Genomic DNA, 20,468 nt, shown 5'->3' with positions numbered 1-20,468 from the left:
GTGTTTTCTTGAGGCGTTGTTGTGCGCCATATTTCATAACCTCCGAGAGGGTTGAGCTTAGTCATTGCCTCACATGGCCAACTCCCGGAAAACTACTATCAAGTTTAGAAATCTGTAACTCAATAACAAACAAAAATATTACAATTTTGAGACTATCGCGTAATAGCACATTTGAAGATGACAAAAGTGATGCATAATGTCTGGCTCTTACGTGGACCACAAGTAGATGAGTAGAACTTTGCAATACCCTTTTAAACAATGCAAAAAATTCACCTAAAATGTAAATTGATATATCAAAGTCATCTGATTTGGAGTTTTTGGTGCAAAGATATGAATTTGTAAACTTCGTTGCTTCTATATCTTTCAAACACAACTATTTCTGAAAACGCTTAGTAGGGAATTTAGGCCTCAACTGAAAATCTTGTTTGGAATTGTCACTAGAATTTAATTTTATCTCTGAATTGCAGCAAATTTCATTAAAATAATCCTAGTGCTTCTCTCAGGAAAACGTTTCTGTGATTTAGTTGTATTTGAATAGGCAGCATTGAGTCTGAGCCCGAGCTAAACCTCCCTCCTGAAACATGTGGGGGACGTGGTTGCGGTCGGAAGGAGTCCACATTTCCCTTGAAGTTTCATACTACACATTTGCACACGGTAATGCTATGCTGCACAAAGATGCCGTTTACCATAAAAATAATTACCACCTTGGTAATACTTGCGCATTCCCACCACGCCTGCTATATCAGTGCGCATGTCGAGTATCTATAGAACAAAAAAACTTTGCCGCTGTCTCACCTGACAGAGGTGTACGGCAGAGATGCACCGGCCCCGGTAGCACCTTCCAGTTGTGCTCACCGAGGCCAAGTGTAGAAGCACACTAGCAGAACGTTTCCTTCACGATGTGCCGTGCTCAGGCAGCTGGGGCGCAGGTGAGCTTTAGAGCGAAACCGTTAGCCTCTGGTTGGCCGGGATTTATAAGGGCGTCGTGCGCACCGAAAAGAAGCAGAAAAAAAAAACCTTCAGCGACTGAAGCGAAAAGTGCATATATTCTTGGCTATTATCCATACAACATGTATCACAGCATTCAAAAGGACAAGCACAAATCAAGCATGCAAACCACATTGACGATAAGGCACTCCTTATACCATGGTAAAAGCAGCGAAAGAATAACGGCAACATAAGACAGAGAAATACATATGACCTGGTTGTTGTTACTTTTCGCCCTGTTTGCACCATGAAGATCAACCAAAGGCCCTTTAACGTAAAACTATTCCAATATGTTTTTAATCCAGTGTGCTGACGCCAAATTTACGTGACCGCCAACGCAAGCATTGGGCGGTGACCCACAGGGTTGCATGAACAGCCCAATCAAACGCTCTCCTCGTTTATAAGAGGTCATTTTTGTTTACTTTAAAAACGAATAACATTGCCTACACTGAATGGCTTGCCTTATCTAAATGGCTGACAAGAGGCCAGGAGCACCGTCAAGTGGAAAAGGATTCGATGGGGCCGAGTCAGTGTACTGAAAATTGATAACCGGATGAAGAGTGTAGTGCCAGCGTCTGTAATTCGGCCGCTTTCCCTTGCTTAACTTGCGGTGGCTGGTCGAAAATCACGTTGGCATGCAATGGAAGGTTAAGAATGCCGCTAAAACGGATCTTCACCAAAGAAGAGTTGGCAGAACGAGGCTGTAATTATGCCGATAGTGCTTTAATATGTCACACAGCCATGCAAAAAGCTTTATTGTATGCAAATATACAAATGCCTTCCTACAGGTGCGAACAGCCAGTGCCTCAGCCATCGGCTGCAGCCATCTTTTATTCCTTTCGGAACGGGACAGCCTGCGGCTATTCAGAAAAAAATTCAGTTTTGTTCGGCATAATAATGCATGTTTAACGCGTACACGCCACTTTGACGTGGTGAGTTTTCGTAGTTTGGTGACGTCGCGTGACAAGTAGGTGAAGTGGGTGTAGCCCGAAAACTTTTGACCAATAGCGGAGAGCTGATGGCGAAAAGGCGTCAAATCAGAAATAACTATTTTTCTTTTTTTCTAACCCATCATGCATAATAAGTGTGTACACGTCATATCAGATGGGGAGCTATCGCGTTTCGTGACGTCGCGTGACAGACAGGCGAAGTGGGGGTGGTCCAAGAAAGCTTTCGACTAATCGCGGAGGGCTCATTTCAGAGTTGGAGTAGAAAATTTCGGAATAGTTTTACGTTATAGCGCCCAAACTCGGTAAGTTTTGCACTTTATTGCACTCCTGAGAAGAACGCGAAGCGCATAGAGCTCACCGCATACATTTTCCGGTACACACGCACTCTGTGCTCCCTCTCTCCCTCTTTTCCTGTTTGTATTCGCCTTTACTCCACCCCCGGTGTAAGGTAGCAAACCGGGTGCTCGTCTGGTTTACCTGCCTGCCTTTCCTGTCCTTACTCTCTTTCTCTCATTACTGTTCCAGAAGCTGCCACGGCGACGGCAGCTTGCGACGGGGGAGTGACGTCACTACTGTTCCGTATATAAAAGAACCAGCCTAGCAACTGATTTCAATGTTGTTGCAGCACCGCTATTAATAGAAAACGGATAGTTGCGACTCCCGAGGAGCAGCGTGAATACAAGGAGCGGCAAAGAAAAAAAAGACGACAATATGATCATCGGCGGCCTGCCGGAAAAATTAGCCTTACTCCCATTTGCACCATGACTTCAACTCACCATTACTAGCAATATTTTAAAGCAATAAAGCATTGCATCCCTCTTCAGCAGTTGTAAAGGTGGTGGTTGTAAAATACACTATAAAAGCTATATCGCCGCGCGTAGGCTTGGCGCCAATACAAGGCCCGTCAACTTTGCTTCTAACTTTGAATGGATGGTACCCAAATACAAATACAAAATATCACAGAATACACAGCTTTGTCACCACTTTACCTGCTTCTTGCCCGTATCTTATGTAGAAAGAATCAGTGCTGATTTAGCTGAAAATAGGAGATGGAAAGTGCAGTTCTGGAGTTCACTCGGCACCCGTCCAGCCTCTTGGAGAAGCGTAGTGCAACTAACAGTGGTCCGGAGCAGACCGGCGTGAGTAAATATATATACATATATATATATATATATATATATATATATATATATATATATATATATATATATATATATATATATTGTGAGTCAGCTGTTAAGCCTCAATGGTTTATTGCGCAGGTCGCGCGCTGAAGAAGATGACGTTGGTCATTATGATGAATATATACAGATGAAGAAGACGAAGGGGTAATATAATACTCACACAATTTCCACCGCGCCTGGCAGCGGCTAACCTGGCTGCTGGTTATGGCGGGAAACGCCGTACGAAAGGCTTTAAACGCGAAACATGGAGCCGTATAACGTAAAACTATTCCAATATGTTTTTATTCCAATCTCCTGACGTCAAATTTGCGTAACCGCTAACGCAAGCATCGGATGGTCACCCGCAGGGTTGTCTCAACAGACAAATCAAACGCTCCCTTCGTTCATAGGCGGTCACTTTTGTTTGCTTGAAAAACGAATAACATCGCCTACACTGAGCGGCTTGTCTTATCTAATTGGCTCACGAGAGGCGAGAAGCACGCTCAAGCGGAGAGGGATTCGATGGGGCCGAGCAACTGCACTGAAAATCGATAACCGGATGAAGAGGGTGGTGCCGGCGTCTGCGATTGGTCCGCTTTCCCTTACTTAGCTTGCGGTGGCTCGTCGATAATCGCGGCGGCATGCAACGGAGGCTTGAGAATGACGCTAAAACGGATCCTCAGCAAAGAAGAGTTGGCAGAGCGAGGTCGTAAACGGGCCGAAAGTGCTCGAAAACGTTACATGGCCACGCAAAAAGTTTTATGACACGCAAATAAACCCATGCTCGCCGGCACGTGCGAGTAGGCACTGCCTGAGCAATCGGCGGCAGCCATCTTCTATACCTTTCGGAATGGGGCAGCCTGCGGCTATTCAGAAGAAAATTCAGTTTTGTTCGGCATATTAATGTATCTTTAACGCGTACACGTCACTTTGACGTGGTGAGTTTTTGCGGTTTTGTGACGTCGCGTGACAGGCAGCTGAAGTGGGTTATGCCCAGACACTCTTGACCAATAGGCGAGGGCTAATGGCGAAAAGGCGTCGAATCAGAAATAACTATGTTTCTTTTGTTCGGTCAAATTGTGCACAATTAGTGTCTACACGTCATATCAGATGGGGAGCTATCGCGGTTTTTGTGACGTCGCGTGAGAGACAGGTGAAGTGGGGGTGGTCCAAAAAAGCTTTTGACCAATCGCGGAGGGCTGATTGCACCATTGGAATAGAAAAGTTTGGAATAGTTTTACGTTATAGCGCCCATGCACAATCTACATGGCACGGCAGCGGCCGTCCTAAGGTGGAGCATCTGGAGTGACACGATAGTTAACTGGCGAAGTCTGTTTCCGAACAATGTAGGGCCCGATAAAACGGGACTGCAATTTGTCGCACAACCCAGGAGCTCGAACTGGGGTCCACAGTAACACTTCGTCTCCAGGGTGGAAGGAAACGACACGGTGAGATGCATCATAGCGAATTTTGCGGTCTTGTTGACTGGCGTCGGTGTTGAGGCGGGCGCGTTGGGGACACCTGGCAATGCGTGAAACGAACTGCTCACACACTGATGTGGACGAAGGCACGGGGACACCGAAGAAAGAAGCGTCGAGGATAGTGAGCGGTTGGCGACCATACACGAGGAAAAAGGGCGAGTATCCCGTCGTGCGTTGGACGGCCGTGTGGTACGTGAAAGTGACCAACGGTAGAATGACATACCGATTGGTGTGGTCAGGGTTGATGTAGATAGATATCATGTCGGACAGCGTGCGATGAAAGCGCTCTGTGAGACCATTAGTTTGAGGATGGTAGCCGGAAGTCGTTTTATAGATGGTATTGGATGCACGGAGAACATCGTCCAGCAATTTAGACAGAAAGTTCGTGCCGCGGTCACTCAAAAGGACACGTGGTGCTCCGTGCCATAAAAAGATGGCTTTCAAGAAAAAGGCTGCAACCTCCTCTGCGGATCCCGAAGATAGTGCGGCTCTTTCAGCGTACCGTGTCAAGTGGTCTACAGCTGTGACGATCCATCGTTTACCGCCAGTGGTTAAGGGTAGCGGTCCATAGAGGTCGATACCAACGACTGCGAAAGGAGCTTCAGGACACGGGACAGCTTGGGGCAGTCCAGCCGGAGGTGAGGTCAGTCATTTTCGGTGTTGGCAGAGCGAACAGGAAGCCACGTATTTCGCTACGCTGGTTGCAAGTCGAGGCCAAGAGAAGCGACTGCGAATTCGCTCGTAGGTTTTATGGAAACCAAAGTGACCGGCAGTGGGATCGTCGTGAAAGGTCTCCAATATCTGGGCGTGAAGGGATCGGGGAACGGCAGGAACCCAACGGTGTACTTCGGGATGAAACAAGTACTGGTATAATGAATTTTCTATCCTGAAGTTCTTCCACTGCCGACGGAGCCGAGCACAAGGTGTGCGAGATGATCCGCGAATACGTTCCATAACGGAGTGACAGTAGGAGTCATTACCTTGGCTAGAGGAAAACGTATGAGAATGGCTGGATGGGAGGTGGTCGAGAGCTGCGAGCGAAGGTAATGCAGGCGACGGGCCCTGCGGTTTAATCACGGAAGGTGGTAAGCAAGAAGCGTTTGAAGACGGTGGTAGGGGACAACGAGAGAGAGCATCGGCATCCTGGTGTTTCTTTGCAGAATTGTAGCTGACGTCGAAGTCGTATTCATGTAAACGGAGTATCCAACGGCCGAGACGTCCCGTTAAATTCTTTAGCGTCGCCAACCAGCACAAGGCGTGGTGATCAGTAACGACCGTAAAGTGGCGGCCGTGCAGATAAGGCCGAAATTTTTGGACGGACCAAACAACGGCGAGACACTCTTGCTCGGTAATCGCATAATTTTTATCTGCAGCTGTTAGCGTGCGACTTGCGTATGCAACCACACGTTCTTCAGAATTTTGCTGACGTTGCAGAACAGTGCCGATACCGTGTCCGCTGGCGTCAGTATGTAGTAGAGTGGGTGCGGTGTTGTCGAAATGATAAAACACACGTTCGGACGTCAGGGCACGCTTGAGGGCATGAAAAGTAGTTTGCAATTCGCCCGACCATACGTAGGGAGCTCCAAAAAGAAGGAGTTGATGGAGCGGCGCCGCAATGGTGGCGAAATTACGTATGAACTGCCGGAAATACGAAGCTACGCAAATCTTTAGCGCGTTGAGGCCTGGGGAAGTGGAGGACAGCGGTAATCTTGTCAGGGTCGGGTCGAAGGCCCTCCTTGCTGACAAACTGTCTGAGCCCTTTAATGGTTTTGCTGGCGAAGTGGCACTTTTTTGTATTCAGCTGAAGGGCAGCAGCTGAGAGGCATGTCAGGACTTTGTCGAGGCGCTGCAAGTGCTGATGGAAGGTCGACGAAAATATGATAATGTCGTCAAGGTAGCACAAGCAAGTCTTCCACTTTAGGCCCCGTAGTACGTGTCAATCATCCGCTCAAATGTGGCAGCAGCATTACACAGGCCGAAAGGCATTAAGTTGAATTCGTAAAGTCCATCGGGTGTGGCAAAGGCGGTTTTCTCCTTGTCTGCTTCGTGCATGGGTATCTGCCAGTATCCGGAGCGTAGATCAAGGCTGGAGAAATACTCCGCGCCTTGTTATGAATCTAACGCATCATCAATTCGGGGCAGTGGATATACGTCTTTGCGGGTTATTTTGTTCAAGGCACGGTAGTCTACGCAAAATCGCACTGAGCCGTCTTTCTTACGCACCAAAACGAAGGGTGACGACCAAGGGCATGAAGATGGGCGGATTATGCTACGTTTGATCATATCGGCAACCTGGGTATCGATGATCTGTCGTTCAGCGGAAGAAACGCGATATGGCCGCCGGCGCACGTAGGGAGTTCCATCTGTGTGTATACGATGAGCCGTCGCAGAAGTGTGTCCCAGAAGAGGACAGTGGACGTCGAAGCAGTCTTTATGCTTGGATAACATCGTCAGTAACTCCCCCGTCTGCTGTGGCGTTAGAGCGGAGCTGATGGTAATAGCGAGATCAGAAGCAGGGGCCGGATCCATAGCTGTGGGTGTTTGTGAAACAGCAGTTGTCGAGGTAAGGGCAGAGACAGGCTGAGAACGGCGCCTTTAGAAAGCAGTACTGGCTCATTGGTTGTGTTGAGTACAGCCAAAGTGGCCATGCCGTTGGTGACGCGAACAAAGCCGGGTGGCAGAGCAATCCCTTTGGATAAGCAACGGACTGACGGCACAACTAAACCGTCACTATCGGTGATGTCCGAGTTAACTGCAAGGATTTGTTCACGACCACGGGGCACCATACAATCGTCAGGAATTCGTAAGCGAAGGCGCGGTTCGTGCACATCGTCGGAATTGTCGGTCCCTGTCAAGTTAAGGAGGCGTTCACGGAGCGAGATGAAAGTCGATGCCGAAGAGAGAAAGTCCCACCCTAGTATAAGCATGTGAGCACAGGAAGTCAACACTGCGAACTGGATATGGTGGCGTATCCCGTCGATGGAAACTCTAACGGTGCATTGCGCTGATGGCCGAATGACAACATTATTTGTACCACGAAGAAGAGCTCCACTGTAAGTTGTAGTAACTTTGCGTGGACGAGCGCACAAGCCAGCGTGAATAATAGAAATAGCTGCTCCCGTATCAAGCAATGCTAAAACTGGTACACCTTCTACGCACACGAATAAAGTATTGGCCGGGCACGCTGGAGGAATTGTAGTCTGTGCGAGCCATGCAGCTTTCCCTCCAAAAACTGCACCGTCTAGTTTTCCGATCGGTAGTCAGGAGTGAGGGTGGCCGGTTGGTGATGTCGAGCGTCGGAGAGGGGAGGGCAAGCGGCGGCGCACTGGATGGTAGTTGCGAGGCGCTTCGGCAGGTGGAGAAAGTGAGCATGGGGAGAGCCGGTGCTGGTAAGGAGTCGGAGGAAGCGACGGGTCTCTCTCATAAATATCGTAGCCACGGCGTTCATCCTGTTGTCATCTTCGGCAAAAACGCGATATGTGACCGCGAATACCACAATAATAACAAATGGGGCGGGGCGTAGGCCGGGTAGTGTAAAATCCTGTGGCAGGTGGACGGGGTGGTAGAGTCGACAGACGGTTGGGGCAGTAGCAGGAGCATGAGCCGCTGTCCGGATGAACGCTGGTTGCATCGCCGCAACCTGAGCATACGAAGTGGTTGGCGAAGGAGGGCCACAGCTCGAAGCGCAGGTCACGGAGGATAGCTCCTCTTTGCTGATGTCGCGCAGGGCAGGAAACGAAGGCTGAGGCTGGAGAACGGAAGGACAGAGCAGGCCACACACTTGGAGCTCTTCGTGCAGGTTGTAAACGGTTGGCCTGCAGTGCGTCCAGGTGTTGACAAGTCGCGATCACATCGTTAACGGTATTTGTATTCCTGATCGCCAGTGCGTTGAACGCGACGTGAGCAATGTCCTTTAGGATGTGACGAACACGATCAGATTCCGTCATGGCGGCGTCAACACGGCGACAAAGGGCGAGGACGTCCTCGATATAAGATGTGTATGTTTCCCCGGGAAGTTGCGTGTGTCTATCAATCTTTTTCTTGGCGACCTCAGAGCGGAGGTTGGGAGCGCCAAAAATCTGCCGAAGCTGGTGTTTGAATGACGCCCATTCAGGCAAGGTGCTCTCGTGGTTGAGAAACCAAGTCCTGGCAACGTCAGTGAGGTAGAATGCGACGTTGCGCAACTTGTGCATGTCATCCCACCGGTTAGACTCACTCACGCGGCCATAATTGTCCAGTCAGTCATCAACGTAGCCACTGCGAAGCCCAGCAAACATGGTGGGATCGCGCTGCCGCGTGCTGACGGTCCATGAAGGAACGGCCGGTCGGGCAGAGATGGTGACGCTGGCCGGGATGATGAATATACGCTGCTGAAGAAGATGAAGGGGTAATATAATGCTCACAATATATATATATATATATATATATATATATATATATATATATATATATATATATATATATATATATATATATATATATATGGATGGGGTTGGCTATATGGACTGGTCGGTATGGCATCACCTATTTTTATGTAGATGCAGATCTCTACATCTACACACAGTGAGGCACATTTCTGCTGTCCTGTGCGCCTTTCTGTGCGCCCGGCCTGCGCTGAAAGAAAGTAGAAGTGGCCACAGCCGCTCATGTACCGGTTAGTTATACGGAGCGTGCCGCAAACGAATATAGAACTCCGACCCTCCTCTCCCCGGCAAGAAGTCACTGCCATGTTGCGGGGCTACAGACATTTTCCTTGGTGCAACCGCTAAGTTCTGTGCCGTCTTTGTGTCCGAGTCACAATATGCGTAGCGTAAGCATCGGCACGTAAAATGCTAAAGCACACTAATTTATTCGAATAAAAAGTATAAAAATGAAATAACCCATGCATGTTTGGACCTGACTGGCCGCATCGATGTCGTATGGGGAACAGCGCTGTCGGAAGATGTGGAAAAATTAAAGGTACTTATCAAAAAGCCAGATTTTCCTGTTGTCTTTAGGCTGCTCCTGGCTAGATTCTTACTGAAATGGGGTTAATTGGGTCTGCAGTCAATTAGTTTAATTCATTTCATATATTAAAAGCGATTATACAAGAAAGCACCTGATTTCGAGGCATCGCGTCGCACTGTTTTTGACAGGCAGTAAGCTGTCGAGCCGCCACACAGGAATCCCATATAAAACTCGATGCGGACATTTGCGCCTCATTTTTGCCCAGCAGGAGAAAGCGGCTAACGTGAAGCTCGAAAATATAGCCAAAATCGCCAATTACAAAGTTGGAGACATAATGCTCCGGTGCTCTGCCACGCATCCTGAAGTTTTTTAAATAATCTTGCTCCGTGGCAGTGCTTGCATAAAACAAAAAACAATGTGTTATTTTTTATTTACCTTTGTACCGTGCTTCACTGCTCCGAGGTTGCCTAATTACTACAGTCATGTTCACGGTTAACTAATTAGAGTGCAGGTATACAACTGCGATAAGCTAAAGACGAAATAAAATGCCCCTTTAGCGATAAAATGTGTTGCACTCTGGTTACGCAGTACGCAGCGAAGGATTTTCAACTCTTCATTGACGTGCCTTAGTGGTACCTTGGATAATGTAACGACCGTATTCGGCACTCAAAGCCCGTTAACCAATCAGTGGCCTCCCTCACAGCCTCTGCCGCTACTTTTTTCTAAACGAAAGCTAGTTGCTTTGACTTGCACCTGTTATCCCAAGTTTTTTTTCTTTTTCAGAGGGTTAGTAACTATGATAAATGGCAACCAGCTCAGTTTTTTGAAGAGTTCTTCAGCTTCCATCTAACAGCAAAAAGAAAAAATGGTATATGACAATAATGTGCACAACCGTCTTGTCTCAAGAGACAGATATGGAGGAAAGGCCGGGTTGTTAACCAGATAATAGTCTCAGGTTTGCTACCTTACACTGGCGTTGGGAGATTTGGGTTAGGAAGAAGACAGAGAGGAAAGGGTTAAAGAAGGAGTTATAGAAAAGTGTCGTGGTAGCAAAGTTACAGGCCCTTGATGAAATTGTATACGCCAGGATCCACGCTTCGTCACTCGTTCTCACCACCGTTACCACACGGCGCTTCCTGTTGGGCAAGGCACTCAGCCTTCGCGCATGCGCAGAAACTGCATCTGCACTTCGATTACTATTGTTTTCACGCTCTTCGGCTTTGGTTCAGCTGCCAACCAGCTGAACTTGACAGCGTCAGTGCAGAATTACCACCTTTTCGGCTCCTGGACATAGTCCCATACTTGAAAACGATGTTGCAGATTTCCTATACAGCCTAAAGTTTAAACAGACGGCATGCTCCTGTACTTCTGATCTCCAGCCTACTGCTATTACCCCCAAAACCAGCTACGTCTGCGAATACCCGCCCCAACTCCTCCATGCTCTGGCGTCATCCGTTATGGTGCGATTAGAAAATACGAATATGTAATGCAGCACGAGCTTCGTTTTGGTGTCGCACTAATACCTGACGCCACGAATAAGTGGTCGAAGAGAACAGAAGTATTGGTGAATACCGTAAATACACCATTAGCTTCCCTTCTGGCATGAAGACGATTTACCTGCGGGCACAGCACACTTGGTGTGGGCTTCTAGAGCTGTTGCATGTATGATATGTCGTCTTGCCGCCCAATTCAAGGTCTAGATGAATAAGAGACAAAGGCGACCTTTCGACAAAACCGAACAGCACCTATCTTACGTATGAGAGGCCCGCTTTGACTGGGTGTTGTATGCAGATGAGCATGCCTATACGTTTACCTCACTATCCCAAAGGCCTTGAAGCCATCCCTTCAATAAACATGCCTTTACAGCTACCGACATCTTGCACTTCACGTATAAGTTCTTTCTAAAGAAATAACAATCCAGGCGATATATTGCGAACAGTTCCTTTTATTCTATTTACTCAACAATTTGCACTGCCAGTATACTGCCTTGGGGCAAAATGCACAATTTGGTTCACAGGCGGAGTGAATTTTCTTGGTTGTCTGTACATTTCGCTTACTTCCGCTGCTGCCAAGCGCATTCTCACTAGGTCATTGCACAAATATCATTTTTATATACGCCGCAATCTAATAAACCATGCGTATTTGTTTCGAAGTCTTACTCAACAGTAATGAAACTCTGGCAACAGCTCGACTGCTGGTTTTAACCTGGCCGAAGAGGGAGGCATTTTCGGCTTCTGCTCCTGTGCCTCGACGATTGGGCCGGCATTGGGCGACGATAGTTCCCCATTTCCCTCACGCATTTGTGGCGGTGTGATGGTTATCAGAGTCTACTCAAATATCGCAGCGTTCCGTGTGATTCGATTCATGCCACATTATCTGAACACAGGCGTCTTGCTTTCTGGTGTAGGAGAACCGACGGGCTGGACCGCCTTTGTCGAGTTGGTCCCTGAAGCAAGCAGCTCTGGATTGCTTGGACACTTTCTATTTTGACCGAGTCCACATATATACGAATGGTTCTTTCAGTCAGACCAGCTCCACCGGCGCAGTGGTTATACCATCACGATCAATTAGCATCTGATACAAGGTTTCTCACTTGACAACATCGACCGGCTCGGAGCTTGTTGACCTCAGAGGTGCCGTTGATTACATTAACAGCCAACCCGCTAATCGGTGGGCAATATTCTGCGATTCGAAGGCGGCCTTACAATGTCTTCTGTCATCTCTTCGTTGCGGGTCCTGTGAACAACTAGTGTCGGAGATACGAGAAATGCACCATCGTATGATATGGAAAGCACATGACGTCGTGCCCCAATGGCTGCCTGGCCATTGCGGTATCTCCGGCAATGACCTCGCTTACGAAGCTGCTAGGAAAGCACACGAAGGAGCAACCTTTGTTTCTGTACCTTTATCACGGACCGACGCAGCCCCATACCTAAGCAAGGTAGCAGCACACCGTATGATATTAGAGAAGTGGCACACACCTGAATTCTCCCAAGATCGATTGCATTCCCTCGACCCCTCTATGCAACTGCGGCTGTTGCCAGGGCTTCAGCGAAATGAGGAAACAATGCTGCGCCGCTTACGCTTGGGCGTCGCATTCACCAATGCATATACGTTTTTGAGTGGAATGGCTGATAGCTCCGACTGCAATGCCTGCGGTGTCGAGGAAAGTATAGAACATCTACTGTGCTACTGCCCATCCTTTGAAAACGAAAGACATGACCTCTGCATAGCTCTCAATCAGCTAGATAGAACAGCTTTCACCTTGAACAAGATCTTGGGACCATGGCCTCGCATATAGCAGCCACAAAAGGCCGCAAAAGCGCTGCTGCGATATTTGAAAGCTACTGGATTGAGTCAGCGTCCGTGATCCGGACAGAGTGACCGAATGATATCCCTAGTAGACTTTCTCTTCTTGTTTTAATCTTTCCGTCTCCTTTTCTCTTTACCCAGTGTAGGGTAGCCAACCAGGCTCAGTCCTGGTTAACCTCCCTACCTTTCCTTTATCACTTGCTCTCTCTCTCTCTCCTGTCGAGTTTGTCACAGTCAGCTGTGTTCGAGTGTCTTACCTGCTTTTCTCCATTTGAGGCTTGCACAAACCAACCTTGCCCCTTTTCTGAAAGCAGGCTTTTAGCTCTATAATTAATGACACATTCAACTAGTCGTTTTAACTCGCTCTGAATGCGCTGAAAGAAGCGCTAAAGGCTGCTTTAAGTCTGTGACGTGAAAGTAAATGACGATTTTGGCAAAAATCTCACATTGTAGTGATCACATAGATAGGGAAGAGTCGCATGATTAAGAATTCCGATGTATACTGACGAACTGCTTGATGGTTGTAATAAATTTCTTCACCTCACAACCTAATTTATACAACAATTTACCGTTGTTCAGCCGTCAACGACAGATTGATTGCCTTCATTTTTAATGCCATAATAAATTCACAGATAAAAGAGATCAATCGATCACTGGTTCTTATGTGTCAGAGGAACAGCTCATGCGTGTAATGACTTCAGAGACTGCAGCGCCGCCTGACAGTTTGTAACATCTGCATATGACCAAGTTGTCTGTTAGAGAATATAGACAAGCTTCGCGTAGTCAGCGGCTCCATAACAGTACTTGAACGGTGCCCCCGCATCGCAGGGATATGAAGGCGCATAGACAGAACGCACCTACTAAGAAGGGATAGTGTGGCTTTGACGAAGTTCTCAATGTCGACAAGGCTGTGAGTTCCGCAGCAATTGGTCCTCAACAGGAACGTGCACAGTAAAGCTGCCCAGTAGCAATTTTTCCTCTCGCAATTAGATTTACCTATCTGGCAATAATGCATACGAAAAAAAAAATTTCTATAGTGGTTGTGACGAAAATAAGCTTGCGCACGCACGCATGCGCGCGCGCACACACACGCACGCACACGCACGCACACACACACGCACACTCATATGCACAATGAACTGAAACACTAAACCACATTTGGTTCGTGTTACCCGCTGACTCTCCTAGTTTACCAAATGGTTTTAGGAGGAAGCTTTATCTACATCGGGATTATTATAGATAGGAACGGCGAGATTCCTTCCGCGGCAAGCACTGCATGAATATTCCTTAGGCCTGTCGAATTAAAAAATAATAATATTGGGACTGCAGGAAGGAAATTTCTTTATTATTAAGGACGTATATTGTCTTACAAAAATTTCTGAAAACTGAAAAAAATCAACAAAAGACGCCTCACGTATGAAGTTTACGACTCCGCATAGCTCAGCAATGAAAAACGTCACAATTACGTAAACAGCACATAATAACGCCTCTAAAGAGGACAAACCTCACAAAAGATTTCCACAAGCATTCGACAGTGGTGGTCACACTAAACCACTATATTCGCGGACGACGTCTCTCAACTATGAAGCAAACGCTATGAGACAGAGCTTCTGCAAATGCATTCGTACGCAGGGTAGTCCAGGCCTGTTCGGAACCAGTTTTGGCTTCGATTTCTCCTACCTTCCACATCTCTTTTACTTCGGTAAAAGCAGAAGCGATTAAGGTGACGTGAAATTCTTAAGCTAATCAATGTTCAGACATACCCTTTATGTATTGAGTTTTGAACAGCGAGAAACGGGGAAATGGGAAGGGTGGGGGATGTTCAACCTGCGTCATGGCCCCGAATCGGCCGCATGACCTCCGTAACCTCGCCGTCGATTAGGACTAGAATGCATAACAGACAATGGCGTCGATAGCCGGCGCAGCGCAAGTCAGCTGGCTCAGTCTTTTGTACATGCCGTAGTTTATGATTTCCAGATGACTTTCATTCGGTTTTATTCTGCAAATACTTGTTTTTGTGTGCTTCGAGAGCCTTTTGTTGATGCATTTGGTCATCAGTCTCTCACGGGATCTGACGGTCGGGACAGCAAGCGGCGAATTCTCACCAAAAGACGTGCGAGGCATTTTGCCTTTGAGGAATGCGTAAAATGAACGGCAGTTGCGAGTGTGCGAGAACTCGAAAGGGGACAGGAAAAGTGAAACGAAATATCAGCAACGGATCGGTGAATGTTACCTATCGTATAAGATATGTGCTTCAAAAATAATATTGTTTGCGCTTTTTACGCAATAAAACGTCACCAAACTGCGGAACTATTTGCAGCTGCGGTGCAAGAGGCGTTACTTGGTGCAGGAACCTTCGCTTAATAGCAAATGAAAGTTGCAAAAGTTGTCCGCGAGTAAGGGTAGCTAACCTTGGTTACGGCGAAGCCGAGAACACACGCACGCACGTGTGCTGTAGATTTCTGGTGCTATTACGTGGTTTCTTTTCAATTTCTTGCTATATATCTTATACATCGTTCTTCTGCTATGTAAAAAGGGTAGTCGTTCGCGTTATAATGTGACTACATCTGTTGCTTTTATTTTCATTTCAATAAAAGAAACTCAGTGGCCTTCCACTCAGTGAAGAAAGAAGAATAGCGAAGTAACTATATGAGTCCGTTAATGGCGAGCCGCAACTCCGCTGCATATAGGCCTGGTACCGCATTATCTTCAGAATAGGCCCACGTATGGTAAGTGCTTAAAGCCCACTTTGTCTGCGCCGCGGGTCGGCCATGAACCTACGCATGGGGAGTGATGCTTAACGCCTGCTTCACTGCTTCACCTCTGTCGCGGGTCGACCCGGTACTGCATTATCTTCGGGATCGGCCCGCAAATGAAAAATTATTGGTCTACGCGCGGACGCGATCCGCCAAATCCTACCGATTGGCAGCTTTACTGTAAAAAATAATAAAAATAAAATAAAAAACACGTTCGCGCCACGCTGGTGCAAAGCAGACTCGCATACTTACTCTTGGTTGTGAGTGCCGTCGGCTTATCAAGCCTGGGCCACGCATGCTCGGATGTCCGCAAAGTACCACGTTACGAAGTTGTACACAACGCCACAGTTACGTTACCATCGTCGCAGCAGGCGGCATGTCGATTCTTGTAGCGAGCAACTGATGGCATCTCGGATATCCCCAGCGTCTTTTGCAATGCCGTCGTAAATATTGTAACAGCTTCACGCAAGATGTAAATTCATTTTCCAAATCTGATCGCCTTAGATGTTCTAATGAATGCAGTTAATTCAAATGCGTTATCTGTTTTTCGGCCCGGCGTTACAAATTCGTGAACTTCGTGCTTCATGTTTCTGAAGCTTACCATTCTTGAAATTTTCGTAACGAATTGCTAGGCCGGAAAGAAATGTTTTCCTTCCTAGGGTCAGTAGAATGCAACCTTTTCTCTCAAATGTCAGAAGTTTTATTCGATTGGTTCAACGGTTGCCTCACAACAGTTTCTGTTTTTTACATGTATTTGAATAGCGAAATTGGAGCTAGTCCCTTGATGAAGATTCCTGTTGCTTGTGGTGTACCCAGAGTGATGTTAGCCCGAAGTAATAGCTGCAGTTGTCTAACGGGCTTTTGTACTGTGTAGTGGATGTTTTAATAGGCTAACCTGCTGACGCTCCACCGATCCAGAGATGCGGTCACCACACAAGGCCTTGGCCCAGCTTCAGCATGCGGGCATATGCGGCGGGAGTGACTGATGTATGTGTCGAGACATGGCGAATGAGCTTATAATCGGATATCAACCTAGGGGTCAGTACAGAGTCCGCTAGAAGCCACTAGAAGCTAGAAACTAAGGTCACGGGAAAATTGCCCAACCCTTTTCGCTTCGTCCGCTTGCCGTCGATTCGCCAGCCACCATCACGTGCTCGATTTCCACCACAAATTGTTCGCGTCCAGACAGAGCGCACGCGTAAACGGAGCAATCACTCGCAACCGCCGTGTAAGCCGGTCATATACGCGGATGGGCTTTGCACTTGTTTTTATCGTTTAGGATACTGAAGGTTTCTTAAATTTTTACAGTTACATATAGTTTAGAAAAAAAGCCAGGGGCTGCGCTTTCGAGTGGGGCAACCGCAGGGAATTCGGGTATGCTAGCTATGCAATACCACACGACCAGCCGTGGTTGCTTAGTGGCTATGGTGGTGGGCTGCTGAGCACGAGCGAGCGGGATCGAATCCCGGCTAGCGCGGCCGCATTTGGATGGGGTGGAAATTCGAAAACACCCGTGCACTCAGATTTAGGTGCACGTTAAAGAACCTCAGGTGGTCAAAATTTCCTCAGTCTTCCACTACGGCGTGCCTCATAATTAAAAGTGATTTTGGCACGTAGAACCCCCATAATGTAACTTCTTAATACCGAAGGCAGTACCGAACGAAAAGAACAACAGTAAGTGCCATGATTTATGATTGTGCCTGATAAAGCGGAAAAATTTCACTCATAATTGTGGCACCAGTCTTTGACAGGCAAGCGTTTCAGGATTTTGTCACGTTGTAGTTGCGGTGAAGAACGACCCAGTGTCAAAACTGCGAGTTACGAATTAAACTTTTCATTGGGCGAACTAGTGCCCAGGGAAAAAAAGTAACACTCAAGCGCAACCATAGCGGCCAGCAAGGTCGGCCATCGTCGAGAATTTGATCAGTGGTTCAAGCGTGTAGGCACCTATAGATAACTCGTCGAACGTTCCATCGTAATCGCTGGAGCTCGCATACGTTCCCGAAAGTATATCATTCGCGTCGCGCATACAATCCAGTTAAGGTTCTGGGATAACACAGGAACAGATAGAATCGGCTGCAAAAATTTAAAAGGTTCAGATATACGCAGATGGGTAATGACGCGCTCTGCAAAATTTGTAATGAGAAAGCTACGCTAGACCATGTAATATGAGTGTGGTGGCTCCTCAGGGGCCAAGGAAAAGATTGAAAGTAGAGAAGCCTTGGAAGCCTTGCTCCAGAGCGAGGCTGAAGACGACCAGCGTCGAGCAATCCACCTGGCCGTTGAGGCTGCGAAGACTCGCCGTCCTCAACGAAGAGGGGGACTGCTCCCCCCATCCCTACCTTCGGGAACACCAGTTCGGTAGAATAATAAAATTTTCTTTCACTGGCCGGGCGATAACGCTTAACATCTGTTAGCCGGTGAGAACCGCTGACTAGAAAATAGGCAAACAGTGTACACGTGTCCATATAAACGTTTAAAAGAAGCGCATCACTAAGCAGTGCATGCAGCTGAAGTAGACTACTTGCAAAGCTGGGCGCAAGTCGCAGCTATAACGCGTTTCTCACAATGTGAATTTCGCGCTTGCGCTTTTTTTTGTTCAATGTTACTTAAACTATGCCAACTCCATGCTTCTGATTAGACTTACTTTTCCAGTACTATACTTCCACACGTGCTTTTTCGATGCTCGTTGAAGTGGATTTGTGTAAACCATAATCACAGCTAAGGTTTGAACAATGACTAGGAGTGCCTGATTCCTTGTCAGCTAAAGGTATTTGTGCGACGTAGGTATCAGGTTCACTTGACGTTGCAGTTCGAGTGAACAAGATTTGAAGCTTCAAAATTTTGAGGACTTGCAATTCATATCGCTTCTGCCGAAACGAGATACGGCTTTGCGCGTCTATTTGATATTACCAACTTCGAAAAATTAGTGTTATCAATTTCTCAGCGTAGCAAGTCTTGCAAACACGAGAAAGAGCGTTTAGAAGTGCGTCGATTAGCTACGGGCACCTGCGAGTAAACCAGTCAATGTTCCTGACGAGAGCGAGGTACATGTCGGCCGGCAAGGCAAAGCTGCTTAAAAATGAGCAAGCTTCTTGGTTACGGACACTGTAGAGATATATAGTACATTCCTAATATAGCTCCACAACGAGCACAAACGGTAAGTAAGCACAAATGGGCACGGTGCCGAATACGCTAGCACGGGTGTTCGAGCGGCCGTTTTGTTGCCCGTCGCACTTCATACAACTTGGCTGCCATTTTAAGATTATACTTGTCTGGGCAACTTCTTCACTTGCGTCATAGATGCGATGTCTCACATTTTAATCAAAGTGCGAAGAAATAGGTTGGTTTGCGAAGATATTAAACCACTGGCAGGTGAAGCTGCAACACTCACTTATTGTCACACTAGAGGCGTGTTGGACCGAGTCTGACTCGTTTCGTGACTGGAAAGTATAACTTTCGTAGCAGTATTTCTGAAATAAAATACTGGCTTGGTGGGCTAATCTCTCAACGCGGCTGAAACTTGCCCACATTGCTTTCCTACGTGATATCTACCTTAGTCGTACAGCCGTAAGCAGGGATAATTATTTAGAACCGCCTCCATATATATCTAGTCGATGTGACCATCCATTTAAGATAACAGAAACAGCCGCATGAACTTCTTCCTTCATGGATTCTTTTTTTCCCTTTTCTATCAAGTGTTAGAATTGCCTTCTATGTAACGTCATAAAATTGGTCCGTGAAGAACGTTTCATTGATGTAGTGAGCCAACATGTGTTGAATGTGTAAAGCTACGTTTGTATTGCTAGTTTTATGCATAATGGAAATATCTATGCTCCAGTTAGTAAGAATGTAAATTACTTTTTCCTGCAATAAGTATCTTTCTGCATCGCTCAATTTTGTCGTTTCAGCGCACTTGTTCACTTTTTCTTCCATTATCGTGCATATGTTTGCTCTTACTTCTGTATTTCAAACCCCTCTACTGTAATGACTTCGGGCGAATGTAGGTATTGAAATAAATAACACCAACCCGCGTTTGCCTTCGCGATCCCCAATTGTTGCGATACATCCCGGCGTCCAGTGACTTTTCTAGACGATAATGAGTAGTGCGAGATTTTCAAAGAATAATGTATAAAGAAGTAACGCGCTCCTGTTTTTAACGGAATAAATTATTGGCAGCCTCAGAAAATATGCGATCCATCTTTTTTTTCGGGATTGAAATTAAAGCTAGAAAAAGTAGTAAACGAACATAATCTGCCATACTTCTGGCTCATGAGCGTCATGAAGTGACTCCTGCAGAATATGATTAGCTACTTCCATGGCGCTATGGTGTTGGGCTGTTGAGCACGAGGTCGCGGGATCGAATCCCGGCCACGGCGGCTGCATTTAGATGGCGGCGAAATGCGAAAACACCCGTGTACTTAGATTTAGGTGCACGTTAAAGAACCCCAGGTGGTAGAAATTTCCGGAGTCCTCCACTACGGCGTGCCTCATAATCAGAAACTGGTTTTGGCGCGTGAAACCCCATAATTTAGTTTTTTTTTTACTTCCATGACCTCTGGTATTTACGACGCACCGCTCTAGGGTGCCTTGACGCGTGATTTACAGATATCCCGTGTTGCCCAAGCGTACGTACACCATCTGCCTCTGTATAGAAATGCCCGGATGAATGGTCGGGCCATCGCAATCCCTCTGTTCTCCTCCACTGTGGTAGGGAGAAATAGAGAAATAAGTGAGATACGAAAGGCGGATAGGGTAACCGTAGGGCAATTATCCAGTTTGCTACCGTGCGCTGGTGAAGGGGGAAGGGGAGAGTTTTACTGGTTGGATCAAGTTTGACAACATTGATAATAACACTTGGCAGAGTGGAGA

The sequence above is a fragment of the Dermacentor variabilis genome, chromosome 2 (genome assembly GCF_050947875.1).
Source record: "Dermacentor variabilis isolate Ectoservices chromosome 2, ASM5094787v1, whole genome shotgun sequence".
Taxonomy (NCBI): domain Eukaryota; kingdom Metazoa; phylum Arthropoda; class Arachnida; order Ixodida; family Ixodidae; genus Dermacentor; species Dermacentor variabilis.
This window is presented reverse-complemented; position numbering follows the sequence as displayed.